General features: G+C 35.5%; 1 long non-coding RNA gene across 1 annotated transcript; it reads right to left on the reverse strand.

The window, feature by feature from the left end:
- Positions 1–1,197: 1,197 nt before the first annotated feature.
- Positions 1,198–21,455, reverse strand: LOC121416563. The gene is made up of 3 exons (XR_005970200.1): positions 21,373–21,455; positions 5,077–5,331; positions 1,198–1,361 (listed from the first exon to the last, which is right to left on the reverse strand). It is a non-coding gene; the product is annotated as an uncharacterized LOC121416563 (long non-coding RNA).
- Positions 21,456–27,115: the final 5,660 nt, after the last annotated feature.

Here is a 27,115-nt window from a genome sequence, read left to right on the forward strand (position 1 = left end):
TCATTGTCATTTGTCATTGTATGTAGTTCTCCTTTATGCATGATTGTATTTTAAGAGATTATTTTGTTGCAGTTTGAGGTTAGTTCAGCGTGATCAACCAATGCCTTTTCTTCGAATAGCTCCAAGGCACGTCCTCAGCAAGTCTGTAAAAACTAATTTTTAAAGGAAGGCATAAATAACATCCATCATTGGATAGCTTATAATAAATCAGGATTAAATATAGACAAAATTAAGTTCATCCTTATTGGAAGTAAACCCAAAAACAATGCTTGTAGAGTCGAGGACGTACTGTATCTTTTCTTATGACGAGATAGTGATTGAGCGTTGCTCCAGTATTAAATTAATCGGAGTAGTTATTGACGAGTACCTTTTGTAGAATGATCATGTTAATTCTGTTTGCAAAAAAAAGAGAGAAAGAATTTGCGGCTCTGGCAATGTACTCCCCCCCCCACAAATCCCTCCATTTGTAAACAATGGCACTGTAAATTATAGCGTAACTGTATGTTCAATACAATCGCAAATGAACAATTGCTGCGAGATTTCGGCCAACCGTTTAAAAACGCGGACGAACAAAATCATTACTTAAAAAAGGGGGCTTCGAGACCTATGGGGCGTTGCAAGAAACTTGCGATCAATTGCAAGTCAATTTTTGTTCCCGAAATCAAGCATATGCCGTGCAATTAATTGCAAATATGCGATTGATTGCGAATCTGCTCCATGGAACAAGGAATGTAGAAATTGCAACTCGTATATACATTCTTATATTATACCTTCGGAGTTAAAGTGGTTACCATCTGATCAACGTGTTAAATGTTTCAGATGTGTCATGTATAAATGTATTCACAATTTACCAGCTATACTACTTTGGCAAGATTTTTTTACAACTCGGTGAACTTCACCAAATTAATACCAGACAATCCGCAAGAGGCGACCTAGTTCTCATTGGCTAAGAGTCCTTCACTTGTACGTACTCATATATTTATGCCTATGTTATCTCATGTTATTATGTAAATGAATTTAATATTGTTATGCTATGTACATCCTTACAGGGCCCCATGGGAGACCAACATACATGTATTGTTAAATGGGATTCCCTGTTTAAAGAAATAAGATAATGCTAATTTTGTTGGATTCTGTTAACTTAAACTTTGCGATCAGTAAGACACAGTCCGAAATATGATTTTCTACTTACTCAGAGAACGGATCAAACAGGAGCCCAGTTGGTCTCATAGTCACGTTAGCGTAGGCAAAGATAGATACAACAGAGGAACCGTCTAAATTGGCTTCTGTGATAGCAGCCGACATATCCGAAATCCAATACATTTTCCCTTTCTCAAGATCAAGAGCCAAGGAAGAAGGATCTGAAAAGGATAAAGCAGACGTATTTTTCAGATAACGTAGCTTTGCAATCAATCACTATTAACACGGTTACTAAAGCAAATTTGCTCAACAAATATTAATGTACCAATGATAAATTATCGATAAATCTCGGTTTCGTTTTTTGTAGGACGCACTGTTTATATACAGTGCGTCCCACAAACAATGAAACCGAGGTTTAAAGATGATTTATCATGCCTTAATCGCAAATACAATAGACAAATTACCTATCATTGTAAAGTTTAGGATCTCCTCATTCAAGTGAAATAACTTAGATTATTCCTCATTCATGCATGAGTGAGCAAAAACAATTTGAAGATAGGAAACCAAAAAGTCACTTGGCGGGCGGTATTCGAGTTTTAAAAATAAAATCATTTTTTAGGAAGTTCAATATCAGCTCTTTAATTTGATACCTGAATTACAGAAAACAGTCGAGAAATAACAAAGTTCTGTTTATTTGAAATAAGGCTTAAATTCCAATAATTTCATAAAGTGTAGAGATTTCACAAGAAAGCTTTCTCGACACTCCGTTTTGTTGATGATCAGCCATGCAGAAAGTCTTTTGTTAACTGGTGATAATTATATACTTCTCTTCTAGGCAGAGATTGCAGAGCCCACTCTTTCTTAGATTAGTGTTAGACTTCTTCTCTATCCCCCACGTAAATTCAAATTTGGTGTTTGCTTCTTTGAGTTTCCATATATACTTAGAGAGTTGAGTTTCATTTTGACAAGACGATTTGACGTTGCTGATAGACCACAATTTAATCTGAGCTTTCGGCCTTAGGCCTTCTTCATGGCTTCTGGGTCTTTCGGGATGACTTGGAGGTGTGCAGTGCCGTGTGTTCGGTTTCTGGTGAGATCCAGAAATTTCTTCAGTGTCTCTTTCACATGAAAAGGACCCACTTGACACTGTTAGAAAATTCATCCTTAAAAGAAGTTCCTGCAGCAGAGTCTCAAGAACACCTGTAATTTTACCAGATTGCGTAATCTTACAGGAAATTGGTATTTGGTGTATGAAACCTTACAAATTTCCCTTAAGAAAACACACTTTCCCCCTTTTTAAACAGACCTTCCTGTTCTGTGAATTGCAGAAAAATACCTGTTTTATGAATTTACAGAATGATTCTATAATTGCTTTCTGCAAAATCGTATTTTTTAATGTAAAATCAGGGTTTTTTTTAAACGGTGTACATGTATGTGTTAACGAGTACCCTGTGCCCCTATGCATTTGCCTTATCATAATGTGTCCTTTTCTTCATATCAGATAAGTTATATTTTGTACTGCGCTTTCCCCTTTTAGGCCCAAAGCGCCTACAATGAATGAATTAAATGTAATATTTAAAAAAACTACAAAGTACGAAAGAGATGAGTTTTCAATGACTTTTTGAAAATTGCCGATGTTGCAGACTGTTTAATTATTAGCGGCAGGTCGTTCCAGGATTTTGAAGCCGACACCGTAAAAGTTCTGTCACCAGCTAATGTACGAGTTAATGAATATGCGAGGCGAAAGTGATTACTGGCCGACCTAAGGGCTCTAGTTGGTGTACATACAGATTCAAGCAGTTACTTAAATGCTGTGGAGCTTGTTTATTCAATGTGTTGTAGACAATCAAGAGTAATTTGAACGTAATTCTCCGTTTAAAAGGAAGCCAACCCTGCTGGAAAGAACACAGTGTCCAACAGTGTGTTCACAGTGTGTTCACATAGTCGACTCTGTGAAGATGTGATTCACAATGTTAAAACGCTCCAATTTAACAGTGTGAAGATGATTCACATTGTGGACACCTCCACAGTGTGGTTTACCACAGAGTGTTCACATAGTGATGTTTGATTTCACAGTGCGAATCTACTCGTTCACAGTGTGAAGATGTGATTCACAATGTTAAAACGCTCCAATTTAACAGTGTGAAGATCTTTTCACAATGTGTTTCACACTGTGGGACACACTGTTCTTTCCGGCAGGGAATGGATAGAATTAAAGAGTGGTTGGGAAGGATGATCTCCTGAAACTTGTAAAATCAATCGCGCTGCCCAATTTTGTAGTCGTTGAATACGGATAAATTAATTAGAGGGAATTGTATAAAGGAGCCCAGTGCAATAATCGATACGAGACAGAACCAATGAACGAACAGCATTGTGACAGGCAGACTGGTCAATGAACCTTCTGATTCTAGAAATGTTCCTTAAATAAAAAGTGAATGTGCTGAGAGATATAGTACAACACTGACATGCGGGGATCAAATATGACACCAAGGTTCGTATTTTTTTCTGATAGTCTAATGAGTTTACCATCAACATCAAGTTGAACATTTGGAAGATTGCGCAAGTTATCAGTAGACATGGTAGAGGCGTAACAAAAAATTCATTTTTTTTTTGTCATTTAGTTTCAGCTTATTCACTATCATCCACTGTCTTATATCTGATACACAATTCTGGAGTTTAACCAGTGCATTATTGAGAGCTCCAGGAGTGTTCGGATCAAAAGAAACATATAATTGTATGTCGTCAGCATAAAAATGATAATTGATACAGTGATTTCGGATGATATCTCCAACTGGAAGAGTATATATTGAGTAGCCTATGGGTCCGACTATTGACCCCTGAGGGAGTCCAAATTCTAGAGTTATGGGATTTGACAATGTGCTATCAATATCGACTTGCGAAGTCCATCGATCCAGATAGGACTATGATTGGAACCAGGATAAGACTGTGGACCTAATGCCTATTCTATTGAATAACCGGGATATGAAAATGTTATGATCTATTGTATCAAACACGGCAAATTAATCTAACAGCACCATAAAAACTACATTATTTGAGTCGAAAGAAAACATGTCATTTTTTACTTTGATCAGAGCTGACTCGGTGCTGTGACCTGGCCTATAGGCAGATTGGAGAGGATCAAAAATGATATTAGATTCAATTTGATCACCTACATGTAGTCGAGTACATGCCGCCTTTTTTCGATGAGTTTACCTAGAAATGTTAAGTTTGAGACCTGTCTATAATTACTGATGCCATTTACATCCAACCCTGATTTCTTCAAACAACGTTTGATGATTGCTGAATGTGCTTCAAGGAAAAGAGAAAGAGATTGATTGATTACATTTGTGAGCAATGGTAATAAATTAACATTTTTTTTCTTTCAAAATCCATGTAGGAATGGGGTCAAGTCGAGAGGATTTAGTAGCCGATGAGATGATTCTGGATACATTTGAATAAGAAAGCACCTGAAATTCTGCGAAAAGTGGAATATTTTTATTTTCAGTACCACAAAACTGAATGTTAGCAGGTAAATGCTTCAAGTTCAGCTCTTATTTCTACGTTGTACTTTTTGTAATTTATTTATTGATTGTATTAGCAATAATTACATTTCTTCAGTATAGACCCTATTATGTACTCTGTTTGAATTGTCATATGTAACATTTATGTTTTTGTTTGTTTACACGGCCCTTTCGTTACACAGCCTTGTATCTTAATAGGGATTTTACCGTGAATGAAAAGAATGAATCAATTAACAAATAATAATAATGTAATTGGGTTAAAAAAGAACCAACTACTGACCAACAGCAAAAAAAAAGCTCTGATTTTAATAAGGTTTAATGAGAGATTTTTAACAATGTTATGAATGAAACATGCCAAATAACCCCCATGCAGACATGCAGATGTCTTTAAAAAATCGTTTTCTTTTATACTCACCGATTGTATTTGTAAGGACTTCTTTGGAACTCTCTCCATCAATTGGGATTCGATATATTTTATCAGCAAAAGAATCGCACCAGTACACCAATCTATTCCCCGGGTCGTAGTCGATTCCGCGTACAATACTATCCTTAGCAAGACGAATCACATTGAAGCGCGATTCTAGAATGTTGATGTCAACGCCTGGTTTTGGCAGGTTAGCATAGAGAATGGCGGGTATAGAGTCATCAAAGATAAATATTTTACCAACGTCTGCATCAAGATAAAAAATAAATATTGATCAAATATGAAAATATACTTTTGTAATAGAACTCAACATCATTTAAGAAATATTCGATAATACTACTTTGCTTTTTTTTTCTTTTCCTATTATTTTTCCAACTTTTTGTGGTCGTAGAACTTTTTTTTTGGGGGGGGGCGGGGGTCAACTGCCAAAAGTCACCGATTATTATATTGATAAACGACATGAGACTAAGATAAACAAAAATAAAGATTTTGATTTGATTTGATTTGGCAAGTCACCATAACATATACAGTAGCATTAAAACAACAGGCCTGCACAGGATGACCCACGAAAGCTCGAAAGCTTATTTCCAGTGGGGTCCTCAATATACAGAATTAAGATAATAAAATGGTAAAATTATACTATTTACATATTAACAATGAAGAAAAAAATTACTTTTACCAATAAATAAGATATATAGACAATAAATAAGATATATAGATAATATATGCAATGATATAACGAAGAAGAAGAAAAGAAGGAGAGGGACGAGGAGTAGGAGACGGAAGAAAAAGATGAGGAAGGAAAATAAATAAGATGAACAACAGCAAAAACGGCGACAACAATAACAACACGAAGAGGAGAGCGATAAAAGAAATAGAAAGAATAGAAGAAAGGACATATCGAAGCTCAATTCAAACTATGTAAAATACATAATAGTACCTGGTAGAGAAGAGAAAAGAACAAGGTCAGTATTCAGGCTAACTCAACCGTACAACATATCATTTGCATCTTGTTTTTGACTCTCAAGTGAAAGATGATCTTTCATTTTTCTTTCCTCTTAAAGTGCAAAAAGTTTCATATTTCCTTTATATCATTGGGAAAGGAAATCCAATGTTTTATAGCATCCTTACTATAATTTGGCTAATCTTGTGTGTCCTTCCGTTTGTTTGACGCAGCTTTTCTCCGTGGTTTTCCACTCAATGGAGCTGGAATTTTTTCTAAACATGCTTAAATTATTCACAGATTGTCACGAGGGGGGTTGTTTGTGGTATTTTGGTCGCATTATTTTAAGTTTTTTTTACAATTCGTAACTTTTTGGCATTCCTTTTCGCAGCCCTGAGTATAGCTTCGAAGTTCCCAGTCCCTTCGCTGACCTCTCTCGGGTCAGCGAAATACAAAGCATGCATGCCATCATGCGGACTGTCGACCGGGTATGGTACGGTATACGGTACGTACTTACTCATGCGCTGGCTGCATGCATATATGCATGTGTGCGCGCTGCTGAAACGTAAACAACATACCGTAATCGGCCGATGTGGTTACCGTACCTGTGAGTACGACTTTCTGACAAACCTATTTATTTCTTTTATTGTGAATGATTCTGCAGTGAAGCCCCATTATGTCATTCTAACGTATGATACATTTGTTACTTAAAAGGCTCAAGATCTAGAAGTCTATAGCCTAGCCCTAGGCTACTGTCAAATGCTGGTCATAAGTGGTAAGAAAGTTTTTATGTTATAGGCAGTGTATACAGTCACAAACATGTGGCAACACGCGTGTGGTTATATCCAATACTAGGCCGGTAACCACTAAATAGGTACCAATCCTGCAGACGCAAGCTCATAAATATTCTTAATTATCACCCGTATCAGACATCTGAGCTGGTCATTTACAAAACCGTATTGCCCTACATTTTCTGAATATCGGGAAGGGTAGGTATATCGTTTGTATTTTCCTCGGTCTCAATGCGCGTATTTACTTTGCATGCAGAGACGAAGCAAAATATACCTTTGTATTTTCCCTGGTCTCACATCCGGGCATTTGTGGATGCGTATAAAGAGATACGCTTCATAAGGATTCGCCCACCAACAATATACGTCATAGTAAAGACAACGCTGAATCCGAGCGCTTGCAAGTACGTCATAATGGTTAAGTGCAGAGCCTAGACCGATATTAACATGACACAATAGAATTCTATTTTTAAAAGAAATATCCCTATTATCATGATTTTTGCTCTAGATATCTGATTTGGATGATAATAAAAATATTGACTGGCTCTTCTTTCGGGGAACATCAAATATATTGCCCTTAAATGACCCATATTGCCCTCGTCTAAAGACTCGGGCCAATATGATTCATTTGCTGGCAATATATTTGATGTTCCCCTCAAGGCCAGTCAATATTATATAAATATTCATAAGATTAGGATGAGGATTAGGATTAGGGTTATGGTTAGGATTAGGGTTAGGATTAGGATATTAGGGTTTCAGCTAGCGTCTGCAGGATTGGTACCTACTAGGCCCCGCTGAGGATACCGCTACACGCGTCACTTGCACTTACTCTATGCAGCAGCAGTAATCGCAAACGCGTAACACAACTCACAAGCGATGTGTATTTCTTGCGACGGTACATGTTGCAAAACTGCATCACAAAGGTTTTATCTCCCGATTTCTTTGACATACAAACAATATTCTCACTTCACTGTCACCTGCTTGCTGATCAGGTGAGAATGAAGTGAGAGTATTATTTGTAGGCCTAGAATCTATGTCAGCATCAGTGAAATCAGGAGATAAAACCTTCATGATGAATCTTTGAGAAGGTTACCTTTTCTTGATAATTAGGTCAATCCAATGACCTACCTACCAAGTTTCATTAAAACATCCTTTATATTTAATCCTGTATTTTAACAGATTCAGCTACCTGCCACTCAATGCTCCAAGGCCAAGCTGTGCCAGTGCTCTGTTGCACACAGTTCAGTGCATGGTTAGTATTTGACGTAAGACATAATATTTAATGATTAATGCCGCAGTAAATCTAAATTCCAACATGTGATGAAGTTGTTTGGTTGAGTCTGATAATCAACTCAGTGCTAAGTTCCAAAACCCGAAATTAAAAATTTCTTAACAGATTTGCTATTAACCCTTTTATTTAAGGGCAAAGTTGATCAGATTTTCTTCGGAACATTGGTAACACTGTCATTTTTTTTTTGCTACACACATTCAACAAAATTAATGTCTCTAAAATTCATTTACAAATATAAATGAACTATATTTAGTATTATTTTCGCCAATTCATATGTTAAACTTTATTTCTGTGTGATTAGAAAATACTAATGTAGTGTGATCGTAATAAACAACATTGGTAAATGATTTTACAGACATGTCTTGCCAATTTAATGATTTCAGTACTATATTTCTTTCTTTTAAATCCTGATGCTAAATGCGAAGTGGTATAACACTGCAAAAATGAGCTTATTGTGTGCAGATATTTTAGCTCCTTCTGCTGATGCATCCAATATATATTTTTTAAGGCTCTGAATCGTAGGTTACTGAGTCAAAGCACAAAATGTGGGCAGTTATCACAAAGAGGTTAACCCTATTCTGACTTGGCTTTTTGAAAACAAGTGTTGACTGGGGGTTTGCTGGGGGGGGGGGGGTGAGGGTCTACATCTAATGTTTCTACCCAGTTTCATTAACACATCCTTTGTATTTAATCCTATATTTTAACAGATTGGGCTACCTGCTACTCAACGCTCCAAAATCAAACTGTGCCAGTTCTCTGTTGTACACAGTTCAGTGCATGGTTAGTATTTTGACGTAAAATGTAATATTTATATTGAATGATTGATGCCGCAGTAAATCTAAATTCCAACATATGATGAAGTTGTTTGGTTGAGTCAGATAATCAACTTAGTGCTAAGTTCCAAAACCCAAAATTATAATTGTCTTATATAGATTTGCTATTAACCCTTTTATTTAAAGGCAAATTTGATCAGATTTTCTTCTGCAAATTGGCAACACTGGCATTTTTTCTTTTTTTTTTGCTACACACATTCAATAAAATTAATGTCTCTAAAATTCATTTACAAATAAATTAACTATATTCAAACATTATGTTTGCCAATTCATATGTAAAACTTTATTTCTGTGTGATTAACAAAATACAATTCTTTCTATTAAACATAAAAACCTGTGAGGTAAAGTAAGAGTTTGAACACTTTATATATACACTATTACAACTACTACTTTTAATAATAATAACTATGATACTATTACTACTACTTTTTTTTTTGGGGGGGGCGGCGAAAATATGTTTCGCCCCCCCCCCCACTTTTTTTTTTTTTTGGGGGGGGGTGACTGCCCAGCCCCACCCACTTCCGGCGCCTATATGCTGGGGGGTAAGGGTCTAGATTTAATGTTTTTGCCCGGTTTCATTAAAACATCCTTTATATTTAATCCTGTATTTTAACAGATTCAGCAACCTGCCACTCAATGCTCCAAGGCCAAGCTGTGCCAGTGCTGTGTTGCACACAGTTTAGTGCATGGTTAGTATTTTGACGTAAGACATAATATTTATATTGAATGATTAACGCCGCAGTAAATCAAAATTCCAACATGTGATGAAGTTGTTTGGTTGAGTCTGATAATCAACTCAGTGATAAGTTCTAAAACCCAAAATTAAAAATTTCTTAATAGATTTGCTATTAACCCTTTTATTTAAGGGCAAATTTGATCAGATTTTCTTCGGAACATTGGTAACACTGGCATTTTCTTTCTTTGCTACAAACATTCAACAAAATTAATGTCTCTACAATTCATTTACAAATATAAATGAACTACATTTAGTATTATGTTCGCCAATTCATATGTTAAACTTTATTTCTGTGTGATTAACAAAATACTAATGTAGTGTGATCGTAATAAACAAGCATTGGTAAAATGATTTTGCAGACTGTCTCACTCATTTTATCACCCCCCTCCCCTTTTCTCACTCTCACTTTTCGACATCCTGCCATACTTATATTTGATTGAGCAACCTTTAATTTAAAAAGTACAAACAACCGCAGTCTAATGTACATTGTAAGGTAAATGTGATATGTATTTACATATTTATTTCTGACCCAATACATGTAATCATAACATTTCTATATCACAATAATTGCCTCTTGACTGCTTACTGAATACACCGTGTTCTAATACATTTTTCCATTTTATAGTTAGATTTGGATTTCACTCTGTAATGATTATGAATTTCTTCCTCCAGTTCAACCCAAGATGCTTAACTTAATTGACCTCCTATCTATATTGAAAGAGAAATCTGCTATGAATCAGTTGTCTAAATATATTTCATCAATAAACTGCTTGGCTCTCAGTGTGAATAGGCAGTCTAGCTGTACATACAAGATTGTCACCCCCTCCCCCCCCCCACACACTTTGATAAAGAAAAATGACTCCTACCCCCTGTGCTGCCACGGGTAATTGCTGCTAGTTGTAATAAAAGGAGCTACCAATACTACCTACCCTTTCTGGTAAGCGAAACTACCAATACTAATACTACCTCCCCTTTCTGGTAAGCAAAAGTTGAAATGATAGAATTATATACACTCAGCAAAAAAAGTTCCTGGACACTTATAAAAGTTAAAATATTCCATATAGATATTTGATTATTGAATGTCATCATGACCAGACAATATTCCTCTTCCAGTATGACTAGACATTTCCATGTAAACAGTCATGCATGGGTGGTTATATGCTCTAAACAATAGCAATGTCAGTAAAAGAAAATTGCAAGAATGGATCAGTCAGTGCATGGCTGGTTTCAGGCATTAAACAATAGCAATGTCAGTAAAAGGAAATTGCAAGGAAAAAATTATTGGAAAGCTTCATCTTGAAAGTGAGTGTCCAAATGATCCATCTTATTATGCATCTCATGATGCATCCCTAAGCATTTAATTCGAATGATAACCACCTATTGAAATTGTTAAATGTATGCGTACAGGATGGCCAAATCATTATCATTTGAGTGGTCCATTTCTTGCAATTTTCTTTTACTGACATTGCTATTGTTTAAAGCATTTAACCATCCATGCATGACTGTTCACATGAAAATGTCATGTCATACTGGAAGAGGAATATTGTCTGGTCATGTTGACATACAATAATTTGCCTTTAATCAAATATCTATATGGAATGTTTCAACTTTTATAAGTGTCCAAGAACTTTTTTGCTGAGTGAATATTAATTTCCTTGATATGAATAATCATGAGAGTTTTAGATTAACGACTGACCAATTTGTGATCACGTGAGAAAGTATGATTAAATAAAAAGCACATCACACATTGCTGCAAATAGCCCCGTATGCTTTTCGTATAGGTCCGTATACTTTTTGATATATTTTCATTGAAAGAAACGCGCATGATCCACATGATACGTTTTCTCAACGGAGAACTGCACATGCCCCCTTTACTTAACCGGATCCAAATCAATTCCGTACATCGGCCAAAAAAAATGGTAAGCGCAGCTTGAAATTAATTCTAGTTTAATGATTAATCATGAAATACAATTCCATGATGGTCATCGATTCATTCGGGAACTTTATAGAGGATAATTACATTGTGAATGAGCATACCTAACAAGCTAAGTTTCAGATTTATTTAAAGATTTGTAAACAAAGGCGTCTTTACAATGGAAGACTTTAATATTGAGATTTTGAAACGTGAACATAAAAACATCCCATGAATTCCTCGATGTATTCTTGAATGTCTCATTCTTGCCTTTGATATCGAAACCCACTCGTATGGCGACTCATTCCGCCACACTTATAGATATTTTTTTTTTAACACTCTGCCTTCGCCGGATTCTACTGTCGTCATATCAGACATAACCGATCTTTTTTTCCAATTATGTCACATTGCACCCATAGGCGCCCACTGAACAATCTACACCGGCCATCAAGACGAAGACCAACTCATGATAACATAGCCCGACTTGAAGCTTCTCTAGAATCTTCTGACTGGTCGCGTGTCTACAACAGAGATGATTTTAATGCAACACTTGAACACTTCCTTGATATATTTTGTAATAAATTAGATACTTAATTCCAAAAAGTAAAAGACCCAAGAAACGGCGTACAAAAACACCAAGACTTCCATGGATTTCCAAATTAATTTTACGTTCTAGAAACAGAAAAAAATTATTTGTACTATAAATTCAAGATAAAAGGTATTGAGCAAACTAAAATCAAGTATTCCAGATACAAAAATATTTTGACTAAAACAATACGACTAGCAAAGAAAAATACTTCACGAAACAATTACAGTTAATAGAACGACATGCAAGGTACATGGCAGATTTTAAAACAAGCCATGAATTTATGAAATTACAAAACAAGCATAACTAAAATAAAGGATAATGATGAAGTTGTTGAAGAAACTGAAATTATTACCAATATTTTTAACAACTTTTTTTTCCTCTATAGGGGGTAAACCTGGCTCATGAAAGTCCCTTCTTCAAACAAGCAATTTTCCGATTATCTGGGCATATCTAATACAAATTCTATATTTTTTACCGCTGTTGTTGAACAAGAAATTATCGATTAAGCGAGTTCCCCTTTTTTTAGGGAGGGGGCAATATTGGTGATATTCTAAGTCCATGATGCATTTCAACAAGGCCTTGAAACCATCGATACTCAAGGGTTTATTCTGAAATTAACAGATTACATGTAATGTTTTAACAGCTGAGAGGCCTATATTTAAGTTAAAAACTTAACGTAACGTAGTATACCAAACATTTTCAAAAAAAAGTGGAAGGTACAATATTGGGGTTTTCTAATAAGAGAAATTATTTCATCCCAAATCGGTTTCACTTGAGGGCATGCCCCCCCCCCCCTCCCTCAATAAAGAAACATGTAAGGCCGTTACAGAGTCTTTTTTACAAAAGACCCAAAGGGGAATTTTTTCTCTTGATTGTGAATAAAAAAAATTGTAGAAAGCATTTTTCCTATATCGTAAAGTAACATGCATCTAAGAAAGTATCAATGGTACATTTAAAGTTGATTATTTTTCCAGTCCACATCATCTTTTTAAAATTTATTCATTTAAAACGATTTATTTCAACAACAGTCTATAGCGGCTGAAATGCCGGATTGCATAACCCTTTACAATCATTTACATAAAAATACAATCAATATAAAAAAAAATTACACAAATTCTACATCATAAGAAATATAAAAAGCACATAGAAAGGCTGTTTGTTATGTTCATGATGTTGGGGTGCATGTATCATCTGATACTTTTATTGCAAATTTGTTACCATAACAAGTTTGATGAAACGGGCACCGTAACTTACCAGAACTAGGCGGTCCAGTATCTTGGGCAGCAACCATGCCAATAGCATAACAGCAAAAAAACAGTCTCAGAACGGAAGTCATCTTTGAAGGAAACAAGACTACCGTCCTCGTTCGAAACAAGCAGACAACTGATTAGAAATTGATACTGCGGACTACCATACCCAAATCTGAATAATAATGGAGTTGATGATATCAGCACTAGGAATACTGACGTTCTTGGTGAAAATAATAGGAGCAGTTGTCACGCCCATACAAGACCTAAATGGGTGTGGCCAGTGACGACAAATGGCAGAGATTTGGCTCGCGTTCAAAATATCAAGACAGATGATACCGAGCAAACCGAATTATGATTATATCATTGTAGCAATTGATTAGGATAATTAATGCAAAGTGGGTAGTAACAATACTTTATTTAAGGAGGAAAAGGCCGATTTTTTCTTTAAGCTGCTTTGATATAATTTTCATGCTGTAGCTCAAATGTCTCACGTTCATCTACACTGGCCACCCCTATCCAGCTCTTACATGGCTGGTGACAACAAATTATTAAAGGAAGAAAACAACTTTTGCTTGTTTGTTTTTGCATTACCTGGATGAACTTTGTCTTTATCACGTGAACAACAAACCTTTGGCGTCATCTCTACTGGCCACACCCATTCAATGTCCCACATGGGCGTAACACATTATAGATTAAAGCTAGGGAGCTGACTCCAGGCAAATCTCGCGCCGACCCTGGAGATCGTCCGCCATTACCAAACCGGGCAACTGTACATGCCCGGCCATATCATATATTATACAGCTCCCAGTCGTTTTTCAAAAATTCTATAATTTCTTTAGAATCTGATTTTTTTCGCTTCATCCCCTTGTGTATATACCTCTAAAATTGTCGATTTGATTTTAAAGAACAATATTCATGAATGCATAAAGTATATCCTATAAAGAGTGTCTTTACTACGATATCTGTCTACGCTTGTGTAAGCCTTAGTTAGTTTAGTATTTGCTGTTAATCTATTTGTGCACAAATTCAGTAATGAATCCAGATTTAAAAGTGTTTAAGTTAAGTCATTGCATTTTTTTCTTAATAAACATAAGAAATGTTTTCGAAACACATTTTTAGTATATCAATTCGCATGTTAATTCAAATGAAATTGTTGGTCAGTGATACTTGAATATCCTTATTTCAAGGGTTCATGATATATACTTCTGAAGTTAAGATGACATTATAAATAGAAACCTAAAATTTATACCCCGACATGATCATAGGTCATTGACCCTAACCAGTGGCGTAACTACGGGGGGGGGGCAGAGGGGGGATCACGTGCTCCCCCCCCCCAATCGGCTGGCCAAAAAGAACGGGTGAAAAGGAGAAAAGGGGAAGGGCGTAATAGAGGAAGAAGAAACTAGGGTATATTCTAATAAATTAAGTTATATATATATATTATATTGTATCGTATTGTATTATAATATATTATATTATATGAATATTTTTATCGTCAATTTATGAAACATATTTTGCTGATAGCCTATGTGTTCATCATTATATATATATATATTATTATATATATATATTATATATATATATATATATATATATATATATATATATATATATATATATATATATATATATATATATATATATATATACATATATATATATATATATATATATATAAAATATATACTCAAAAGGAAAACAAGAAATAAAGTTTTTAGGTGTCACAGTAGATGAACATTTAAATTGGAATGAACATATACGTTGGATAACTACTAACATCTCCAGAAACGTAGGTGTACTTTACAAAATGAAAAAACATAATTCCTCATACTACACTCGTTGTACTATACAATTCATTAATATTGTCGTATATTTCGTACTGCATTATAGTTTGGGCAACGTGTGCAAAAACTAAAATTAATACAATATACTTATTACAGAAAAAAGCAATCGAATTTGTACTAATTCGCAATATTTATCACACACAAATCCATTATTCCATAAACTAAAGACTCTAACAATTTTTGACATAAATTCATTTCAATGCTTACTGCTTATGTTCAAATACGTAAATAACATGCTCCCACCTTCATTTCATAATTTTTATACTATGAACACATCTATCCATTCATACCCTACGCGGAACTCTTCTAATTTCCATTTAATCAACCCCAAATTGCTTATTGCGCAGAGATCCATAAGACACCATGGTCCTGATTTGTGGAACTCTCTATCAGAATCTATAAAAAGATCCACGTCTCTTTACTCATTTAAGGCAAACGTTAAATCTATGTTGATATCAGAATATTTGAAGTAAAATTTCTGTGTCGATGTGTCATCACCATCATCCTCTCCATCGCCTTAATCTTCACCATTTCACCATCATCTTCATCCTTATCATCTCCATCTTCATTGCTAAAATTACATTACTGCTGTTTTAATGAAATGTACTGTATATCGATTCTGCTGTATTAATGTATTATATTAATCAATGAGTTTTAACCTGGGGTTGTCATTTTTTCAAGCAATCTGCTTATGATGACAATCATTCTCCTGCAAATTGTAAATGTTAACTAATTTGGTATGAGATCAGTTTTGTTTGTAATGATAATTTTAGTACATTTAGTTATGATTCATGCCAAAAAAGTTCTCAATATACTATGTTTGTTATGTTATGGAAAATGTATTATATACGAATGATGTAATTGTAGAAGTAAACAATAAAATCAAATCAAAATCAAATATATAGTTTTTAATTTCTCCCCAAAAATCCGGCGAAAGCTAAAATATGAACATAGTGAACCTGACTATAACGTGCATTGCAAAATGACAGCATTTTTTTCCAACCCCTCAAAGAGGCTTAGAGAGAAAATAAAAATTGTACAGACCTAGACTAGGCTAGAGTGCAACCTGCATATATCTCCTGTTTTCAGTTTGGAAAACAACTAAATATGTCTGTTTCCAAACAAATAAACATGATAAACGGGCAGAATGATCAATGTTTTGGTTCTCTAAACTGTCAGCAATTTTCAGTCGATGTAGCAGATGTTCCGGAAAAAAACAAAAGAAAGAAAACTATTTTCCATCAAAATACTTCAATTTTATTGATTTATTGCTTTTGCTCTTCCCAGGTCATGCAGGTAGAGTTAAATATGAATTCTGATCAATTTTACAAATCCGAATCCTATCTCATTGCCTGATTTCTTTTCAATGTGACTCGATCATGGTAATGAATGAATTTCGTATTATCATGGTATATAATAATTATAGAAACTGTTTTTTTACCCATTGTATTCATGAGATCATAATCTTTATCCATTTTATCCACCTAGGAATATCTGCTTGGAAGCAGGTAGGGGGCCTATGGCCTTGAATGGGTGGTATCCCAACACAAATGATAATAACAGTTATAACAGCATTTTGTTATAATAATAATAATAATAATAAATAGGTCTACACCTGTGTAAATTGCCTTTATACCTTTATACCGCAACTACTGGAAAATACATTTGTTCCTGTAGTCAAGTTTCCAGGTCTAGCTATCTCGTTGTCTTCCTAACTTGGATAAATTAAAAAACTGAGTCTGTGCTGTTTGTGCAATGTACTGTGCCAATGGATTGAAATGAAAGAGGCACTATTCCCATGCATGAACATAATGCCACGCGGACCAGATTTGTCTAGCTTTATCTTGATTGTTGATGCTGTGACTACCTCAGCAGGTAAAAAATTCCAGTCATTAATCACTCTAAAACTGAAGGTGTTTTGTCTTACACTCAGTCAATCCACTCTGTATAGTGCTCAAAACGCAAAAAGAAATTAAGAAGTAAAAAGAAAGGTTTTAAAACAATTTTGAGCCACTCAACAGAGATTCAAGTTTTGTTGATTTTTTTTAGTTTCTTGTCAATTCCTTGAAGCCGACTCCAAATTTGAATGATGCCACTCGCTTAACGTTGAACATTTTTTTCCAGAAATTAGCAAAAAACAGAAATGGGCACAAATACATGTAATGCGAATTCCCCAATAGAACTGCACCCACATTTACTATAAAGAGCCTATGTTAGCGTGACCCAGGAGTCAAATAATATCTGAAAACACGATTTTCACAAAAAAAATATTTACTTGATATTCAAATTGGCTACCTTAGACCACTGTATACACTATTATGTACAATACATGTATATGTATGACATAAATATCACTTTTATCGGAAATCAGTGTGATATCTGTTGTCAGGAATTTAGAGGATTAGGTGGACTAACGGTGTGGAAACTTTTGACAGATCTGTGTCATATTTTGTGAGTAATTGCTCTGCTAGTTTGAAGTGTTCTTCGCGCATGTATTTTTATTTGTAGTCAGATAAACCGGACTTTGAACAATTCGAAAGTCAGTCGTTGAAGTCCATACTTGCTGGTCAGGATTCTATGCATTCATGAGCTTATAAGTCTAAACAAGCCAATCTGGAAAGCTCATGAGTGTGAGTCTGCTACAACTGATATTGAAAAAAAAACAGTAAACTTTTTTTCCAAGGACATGTCTACCTGTGTAGCCAAGATTGGTCACATTAAAGCTGTCAACGAGAAACTTGAGCGATACTCATGGAGATGCAACTTGATACTTTGTAATTTTGGCCCAAAAGAGTAAAGACGAGGTCCGTCGTCAGTGATTGTGAACAATGTCTTGAAAGACTTTCTCAGTATTGACTCGGAGGTCGAGATTGCCCAGAGACTTGGTAAAATGAAGGAAAGGGTTATAAGACCTATCATCTTCATGGTCTCTACAGTTGAGGTTAGAGACCGGATCTTACGAATATATTAACCCATGCGGCCTATTCATGATTACAAAAGTGCTTAAAATATCAAGTTTTCAGGAATTAATATCAACAAATGTCGGGCTGTCATTAGGCTTATTCGGATTAACAAATAAAAAAATAGCATTTCCATGAATTCCTAATAGTTAAATTGTTCTTTTTTTCAAGAATGGAATATCTCGCGCTTAGAAATGGAATGGAAAAAAGTCGTCATTTTCATATGATGACAAAATGTCCTTAGAATGTCCAGTCCTAGGTCAAAATAAAAATATCAGCTTGCGCTTTGCACTCACATCATTTAATAAGAGCGATCCATGATATCCTCTTCAAAATTTTCCTTCACATTTCTTGAGTTTAACAATGCTTAAATTGACCCTTTTTTATCAAAAGGAATAACAAATATTTTCAGCTCTTCGCGATCACATTGTTTTTCATGCTAAAATATATTTAGAATGCCCAGATACTAGGTATAAATCTTAGAAACACGCATGCATGTTTATTGAGATACACAGCTTGTTCTTTATTTAAAACTTGCTTAAATTATCCAGTTTCAGACTAAAATTTTCTGCTTGCGCTTCGCGCTCATATTATTGATTTAAGATACCCAATTACCCGTTTTTTCCATGATTTACAAAACATCGAGTGACCATTTTAGGTCAAAATCTCTTTTTTTCCGCTCACGCTTCGCACTCGCATTGTTTAGTTATAAGCCTATCTTGCCCATGATGACAAAATATGCTTAGAAATTCCATTTTTTTTTTTGGGGGGGGGGGTTGGAATGTCAATTTTTTTCAGCTCGCGCGAACTATTTGATCATTGAATATGTTTCGCTTTATGGCTAACTACAAACATTCTTCAACAGGTCCCTTTTTGATCGTTATATACGCATTTGTTCAGGATCACAAACATTGCCCAGAATGTTGGACATCTAGGAAAAGGATACATGAGATCTCGAAAAAAAAAAGTTGCTCGCGCTTCGCGCTCGCACTATTCAAATATGGGTTATGAGATTACTACGTTTTAGAAGAATAAAACAAAGAAATGACTTTAACGAAGAAAAAAACAAAAATGATCTTTGAGTGGCCGATTGGGGAAAATGTGGGTGAAATCCCGCCCCCCCCCCCCCCCATATTAGCGAAAACTCGATCCGCCCCTGAATTTATGCCTTCAACACCCCCAGCCAAAAAAAACATTCCCAGGGCCCCGTGTAGCAGATGTTCCGGAAAAACAAAAGAAAGAAAACTATTTTGCATCAAAATACTTAAATTTTATTGATTTATTGCTTTTGCTCTTCCCAGGTAGAGTGAAATATGAATTCTGTTCAATTTTACATTTCCGAATCTTATCTGATTGCCTGATTTCTTTTTCAATGTGACTCGATCGTGGCAATGAATTTCGTATTATCATGGTAAATAATGATTATTTAAACTGTTATTTACCCATAATTGTATTCATGAGATCATAGTCTTTATCCATCTTTATCCACCTAAGAATATCTGCTTGGAAGCAGATAGGGGGCCTATGGCCTTGAATGGGTGGTATCCCATCATAATGATAATAACAGTGATAACAGTATTTATGATAATAATAATAATAACAATAAGTACAAAGTGTTGCCAGGTCCGAGCTGAGGAAAATCCCCAAAAGGCACTCGAAAAATCCCCAAACTGGACCCCGAATCCCCAAATGTTTAAAATCACAATAATTTCTGAAAAAAGTGAGGACATTTATCATGGTTATTGCCTAAAATTAGTTAATACCTGTTCATTTGTTCACACCTTACCGGTACACAGCAAAAAAAATTTCTTTAAGTTTCGATGCAAAGTAGATTTGGCAACCCCACTATTAATCGTACCGCCGTACAGCGAATGAAGTTCAATGTAATGAATTCATCGGTTGAATTGCGGATGATCTCCGGTACGGTACACTGTAGCTGTACATGTAGATTGTTAGCATAAGAGAGTAATATATCTCTATGTATTTTAGCATCATATTACTGAAAAATAACGAGTCTTGGTGCTTTTCATCAAAACCTTCAAAAATCCCCCAAACTGCATGAAAAATCCCCAAATTTATTTCAATCCCAAAATAGTTTTTATCCGTCCCAAAAGGCTTCCCAAAATCACAAAATTTTGAAAATTTGGAGATCCCTTAATTGCAACACTGTAAGTACACCTGTCTTAAAAAGAGTGTAGAGTGCTCAAAGCGCAAAAAGAAATTAAGAAGTAAAAAGAAAGGTTTTGAAACAATTTTGAGCCACTCAACAGAGATACAAGTTTTGATGACGTAGACATGATAGGGTAGCACTTTATAAAAAAATTGGTCACCAGAAAGTTAGTATTGATAATTTTCATCGGAAATATAATTGACAAAACGACCAGCAGAGTCCAGACTAGACATGGGCGGGAATCCTAGGGGGGCGTGTCCCATCTATCGAAAATAGTAAGAGCTGGGCACAATATTAAATGTCCCCCCACTATTTTTTATGGAAAGAAATATGTGGCGTGTGATACGTCGAAACTAAACAAAACCCAAGAATCAGACAGAGTCCTTAGTATAGTGTTGATGTGTGCACAATGAGACTGGTTCAATCTGCAATTTAATAACAAAATAAGCAATACTTGTTTAAGCTGAATTGACAACATGTCATGGCACATAATGTCTACGAATTTCCAAACAGGCGAATAACGTTGACTTGCATTACAACTTACATGCTTCAATGTCATTATCAAGTACGAGCATACTTTTAATGTCATGTATTGATAAATGCACCCTAAATTCACCCTTTTGTAAAACAGTTTTCATAATAAAGGAAATCAACTACGACTTTAAAAGCGTTTCTGCTTACTTCTTTATGTTTACATGGCTAATGACAATGCATACATCACGTGCCCGAAGGCGCCAAATTTAAGTGGATTGCCTTTCTTACAAACTACCGCCACGTACGCTTTCTATTACGTGATGCATGCATGTACACGCACATGTGTGCGGCGTTTTCATTTGAACAAAATCACTCGGCCTACATAAATTAGACACATTAATTTCATTGCTTAAGAACAATATTTCAGCATGCCACTCGGCTTATCTGATAATATAACTATATAATAAACTTCAAATTAAACCAAATAATATACTTACGTTATTTGGCTCGTATCCCCCTCGTATCACGAAATTAAAGAAATTTAACAACTACTACGGACAAGCGACAAGCTTCCCTTGACTGGACAAAAGGCAATACGCCCTCAATCGGTAAATCAAAATCTAAATAAAAATCGATTTACAAGATGAAACAAAAAACAGTATCAAAACAGAGTAGAAATTACAAAAACTTCATCCTGTACACGACAAAATACATCATTTAAAATTGAAATAAAACTTTTATTTTGGACGAGAGGACGTTACATTTTGGGTGATTACCCTTTTTTGTCAATTTTTCTAATTCCCGGTCTCCCATATACCTTAGGAGCGAGATTTCCACCCTTGAGGCTAGAGAAGGTATGACATTCTTTCTCATGTTTTTTTTTTTTGAAAGTTTCTTGTCAATTCCATGAAGCCGACTCCAAATTTAAATGATGCCACTAGCCTAACGTCAAATATTTTTCCGAAAATTGGCAAAATCCAGCAATGTGCGGCAAATTGTGGAGCGTTGTGGCCCAGTGGATTAGTCTTCGGACTTTGAAACAGAGGGTCGTGGGTTCGAATCCCAGCCATGGCGTAATTTCCTTCAGCAAGAAACTGATCCACGATGTGCTGCACTCGACCCAGGTGAGGTAAATGGGAACCGGTAGGAAGTAATTCCTTAAGAAGCTGTGTGCGCTATGAACGCCTAGCTTAGCCGGGTAATATAGGAGCGCCTTGAGCACCTAACAAAGTGGAAATGTGCGCAATATAAATATCCTATATTATTATTATTATAAATTATGCGAATCCCAACAAATTAAATTGCACGCGCATTGGCTATAAAGAGCCTAGATTTGCTACCCAATAGTGAAATGATATCTGAACACACGATTTTTACAAAAAAATGATTTACTTGATATTCAAATTGGCTGCATTAGACCACTGTATACTCTGTTATGTACAATACATGGATGAATGGGCAAAAAGATAATTTTCGCAAGAGTGAGAACTAAAATACTAAAATTGTATTTGTGATCTATAAGTAAAGTATGCTTACTGTCTGGGAGCATGGTTGCTAACGAAATATATAATTATGTCATGTAGGTGATAAATGCTTTAGTTTTATATTCCACATGGCTGCCAGTCGTCCCTATTATGTTTATAAACAATTTTTAGAGGGGCATGTATTGACAAAATTCGATTTTGCTTGACTAAAAAATGCCCTAAATTGTGACGTAAGAGTGAAATACCCTGTCTTGTAACATGATTTTCAACGATATATATATATATATATATATATATATATATATATATATATATATATATATATATATATATATATATGTGTGTGTGTGTGTGTGTGTGTGTGAAGAGTAGAGTAGAATCAAGGATGAAGCAAAGTATACACTATGTTGTAAAGCTTTCGGCCCTGGCCTTCTTCAGTTTTTATTTGCTAAACAAAACAAATAAAGCAAATCATAGAATAAGCAACAGAACAAACAAAATGTAAATAATAGCAAATTGAATCAAAACCAAAACAAAAGAATAAGAGAAATCAAATGGTAATACACGGAATAACAAACTAAGGATCATACTCGACAGAAATGAAAAGTAAAGTGAAAAGTACCTGACATGGGTCATAGCAAATTCTCCTGAACTAGGGTGGTGTTGTGTACCGTGCGTGTGTTATTTACAAAGTAAAACGTATTAAAGGCGAAGAGGGCGTACTCAGAAAAATGTGTGTATTTGAGCAGAACTAATGAGCAATAAAGGTTGGAAAGGAGTGACTTTCCGTGCGACATATAGGATATAAGGTAAAAAAATACTCTCTATTCATATTTAATTATATTTACAAAATGGCGTAGAAATACATGTATGAACTACATGGACGGCAAAAAACAAAATGTATGTACTCATTCCAAGTATATAAAAAAACAAAAATACAATTAAGGTTCCGACCAGATGAATGAAAGACAAACATCGGAAGAAGATGAAGAGCAAGAGGAAGTGGGAAAAGAAGAAGGAGAAGTATGATCCTTAGTTTGTTATTCCGTGTATTACCATTTGATTTCTCTTATTCTTTTGTTTTGGTTTTGATTCAATTTGCTATTATTTACATTTTGTTTGTTCTGTTGCTTATTCTATGATTTGCTTTATTTGTTTTGTTTAGCAAATAAAAACTGAAGAAGGCCAGGGCCGAAAGCTTTACAACATAGTGTATACTTTGCTTCATCCTTGATTCTACTCTACTCTTCACACATATATTATAAACAATGATCAAAGCGATTGGTACATATATCCACGCCCCTCTCATTATATATATATATATATATATATATATATATATATATATATATATATATATATATATATATATATATACATATATATATATATATGTATTTCGCCATATAGGTGATAAATCTGTGTATTGAAATGGAAATTAACCGCCATTGGCCCTAACTGTATAATCATGATACTGTTAGGGCCTTGATAGATTGACTACACAATTAAAATGAATCCTACAACACACAGTGACACAACGGAATCTATGCAGTATAGTGAAGTATTATAACAGGTCATTGCGTTTCATAAAGGGCTTTTTCACACGTGAATCTTGCATCATCACTGTATTGACGATTGCAATTCGTCTTTAAAATCATCGAACCTTTCACACGCTCACTCGAAAACTGTAATTTTAGTGAAACTAACTGGAATTCACCTCTGGAGTAGAATTTGAATTCGTGATTGTGATTAGCATCGTGATTCTAATCACGTTCTGGTTTGGTTTCACACATGCTAAAAAAAAAATCGGCGTTAGGCCTTATTCTCATTGAAATCATCATAAAAATTACGAATTTATTTTGCCGTGTGAAAGGGTGGTAAATCTCATCTCATTTTATTTCCTCTTCAAAATCAAATGCCTAAACAGAGTTCATGCCTGCACCTTTGATTTTTTTTCTTTGATTTTTTTTCCTGTTTCATTGGTTCTTTTTTAGAAATGAGAGTTGCAAAAGATTCAATAGCGTTTAAGATGAGGTGACATAGAAGAAATATAATTTATGGCCTTTGCACACGTGAATCTTGAGTCATCATTGTATTGATGATTGCAATTCGTCTTTAGAATCATCGGACCTTTCACACGCTCACCGAAAACTGTGATTTGTATTGGAATTCCCGAGCGAAGGCGGTATGTGTGCTTGGTGACTTGCCAATCAAAACACTGCATCGCAAATAAAAACTACGATGAGTGCATGGCAAAAGGTCACGTAAGCTCCGCCTCCAACAAGATGCTTTGGAGGTCAAGCCTTTCACACGCAAATTCGTACCGTAATTTGTGTGAAACTTCACCGGCCGCCCTGTAATTCACACGCTAAAAACAATCGTAATTTGAATGATGATTCCAGTGAAAATTGGGCTAACGACGAGTTTCTAGCAGAATTTCTTTAACACGTGTGAAACCAAGCAAGAATCACGAACGCAAATCACAATCACGAATGAAAAATATCTACTCCGGAGGTGAATTCCATTTAGTTTCACTCAAATTACGTTACGAATTTTTTGTGCGAAATGTCCGATGATTGTAAAGACGAATTGCAATCGTCATGAAATTATGATTCCAGATTCACGTGTAAAAAAGGCCCTGGAATTCACCTCTGGAGTAAAATTTGAATTCGTGATAGTGATTAGCGTTTGTGATTCTCATCTTGTTCTTGTTTGGCTTCACACGTGCTAAAAAAAAATCGCCATTATAATAGGCTTTTTTTTTTAATGAAATCATCATTCAAATTACGATTTTTCATTTAACCGTGTGGAAGGGCGATTATTATTGCATAAATAAAGTTGATTTACTCTTCATGAATTAAAATCCTCACACGATTGTTGTAACTCCCGACTCATGAAGGAAAAATCCTATAATCCACCAAAAATTATAAGTTTTTCTCATTGGGTCTTTATCACATCAATTGTAGATTCCTTGCCATTTCAGTGCTTATCACGTGAGCGGAAAAACATAAACCAATGGCTTCAAGACAGAAAATATTTTCTTCTATAAAAAACAGCACAAGGCACTGGACCTTCTACAACTCCCTAAGCAATTTTAAGACCCCAATCCCAATCCATAACTTCTGACTGCCCTGCCTCGACAACGGCAGGGTGAAAAAAAATCATTCCTCTAATGAAGACGGTCCAAGGGTTTATTTATTCGAAATGTTGAAGCAAAGAATGGCATTAGACTAAATGAGGGTAGACCATATAATGTGTGGACGAATTGGCAATAGACGCATTGGCAGTTTACCACTCCTGTTGAGGTAAAAGCAGGAATATGTTGGGAAGGATTATTTTTTCGCCAAGTTTCGGCCTGCTCCGACTAGGGTAGAAGCGTGGTAGACCCCAACCACCCTGACGCATCGCTATCGATTTGCAGTCTGGTGGAAAAGGTCTCCCCTTTCCCATTCCTATAATTTCTCCTTTCTGACCCCCCCCCTCCCCCTCCTTCGTTTATCCTGACGCTACATTTACTTCCCTTCTCCTTTTCTTTCCCTTCACTCTTCAACATTTTTTTCCTTCTTTCCATTCTTTCTCTCTTCTCCTTTCTCTCTCTCTCCTCTCTCCCTCTTCTTTCCCCTCTCCTTTTCCATTTTCTCCCTTCTCCTTTTCTTGTTTTATGTGTATTTCCTCTCTCCTTTTCCCTTCATTTTTCGCTTTTTACTTTTCATCTTCCCTTCTTTCTCTTTGTCTTCCCTTCCCTTTTCTCTCCTCACCTTCCACTTCTCATTTTCTCTTTCTCCCCTTCCTTAATTCCCCTCCTTCCCTTCTCTTTTTCATTCCCTTCTTTTTTCTCCTTCACCACCCCATCTTCTTTTTTCCTTTCTTCTTTCTTCCTCTCTCCCTTCCCCTTCTCTCCCTTCTCGTTTTCTCTCTTTACTTCTTTTCTAGCCTCTCTCCCTCTCATTCCCTATTTTTTTCCTCTCTCTTCTCTTTTTCTCGTTATTCCTTCCACTTTTCATTCTGTTTTCCCCCTTCTCCTTTTCTTTCCCCTACCCAATTCTTTTATTTTCCTCCACGTTTTCCCTCTCTCTTCCCCTTCCCTCTACTTCTTTCTTTTTGTTTCTCCTCGTTCCCTACCTTATATTTTCCTTCTGACCGTCCGTCCGTCTGTCTCTCTCTCTTTCTTTTATTTAGGGATGGGGGATGCATTACCATGGGAACCTTACCAGGATAAGATTTCAGTGAGTGTCTTTTAAGACGGAGCACTGAGGCTACCACTCGTGGTTGTATCGGCTCATCTCCTCCCCCCCCCCCCCCCCCCCTCTTAAAACGGTTACACTTCGTAATTCCGAAACACGTAAATTGCCTATACGTCGATGTTCGTTAATCTGGAAATGGAAAAAGGTTCGTTAATCCGAACATTTTTGGCGTTCCTCCGAAGATTCGTTATTCCGAAGGTTTGATAATCCGAAAACAAAATAAGGTTTGATGTTCCAAAGGTTCGTTTATTCGAAAACGAAATAAGGTTCGTTAGTCTGAAAACGAGATAAGCATGATAAGGTTCGTTAATCATTTCGTATTCGGACTAACGAACGTTTGGAATTACGAACCTCATTTCTTTTTCGGATTAACGAACCTTCGGAATTACGAACCTCACCTAGTTTTCGGACTAACGAACCTTCGGAATTACGAACCTCATTTCGTTTTCGGACTAACAAACCCTCGGAATTACGAACCATCGGAAATACGAACCTTCGGAATTTGATTTATT

The sequence above is a fragment of the Lytechinus variegatus genome, chromosome 6, assembly GCF_018143015.1.
Source record: "Lytechinus variegatus isolate NC3 chromosome 6, Lvar_3.0, whole genome shotgun sequence".
Classification (NCBI taxonomy): Eukaryota; Metazoa; Echinodermata; class Echinoidea; order Temnopleuroida; family Toxopneustidae; genus Lytechinus; species Lytechinus variegatus.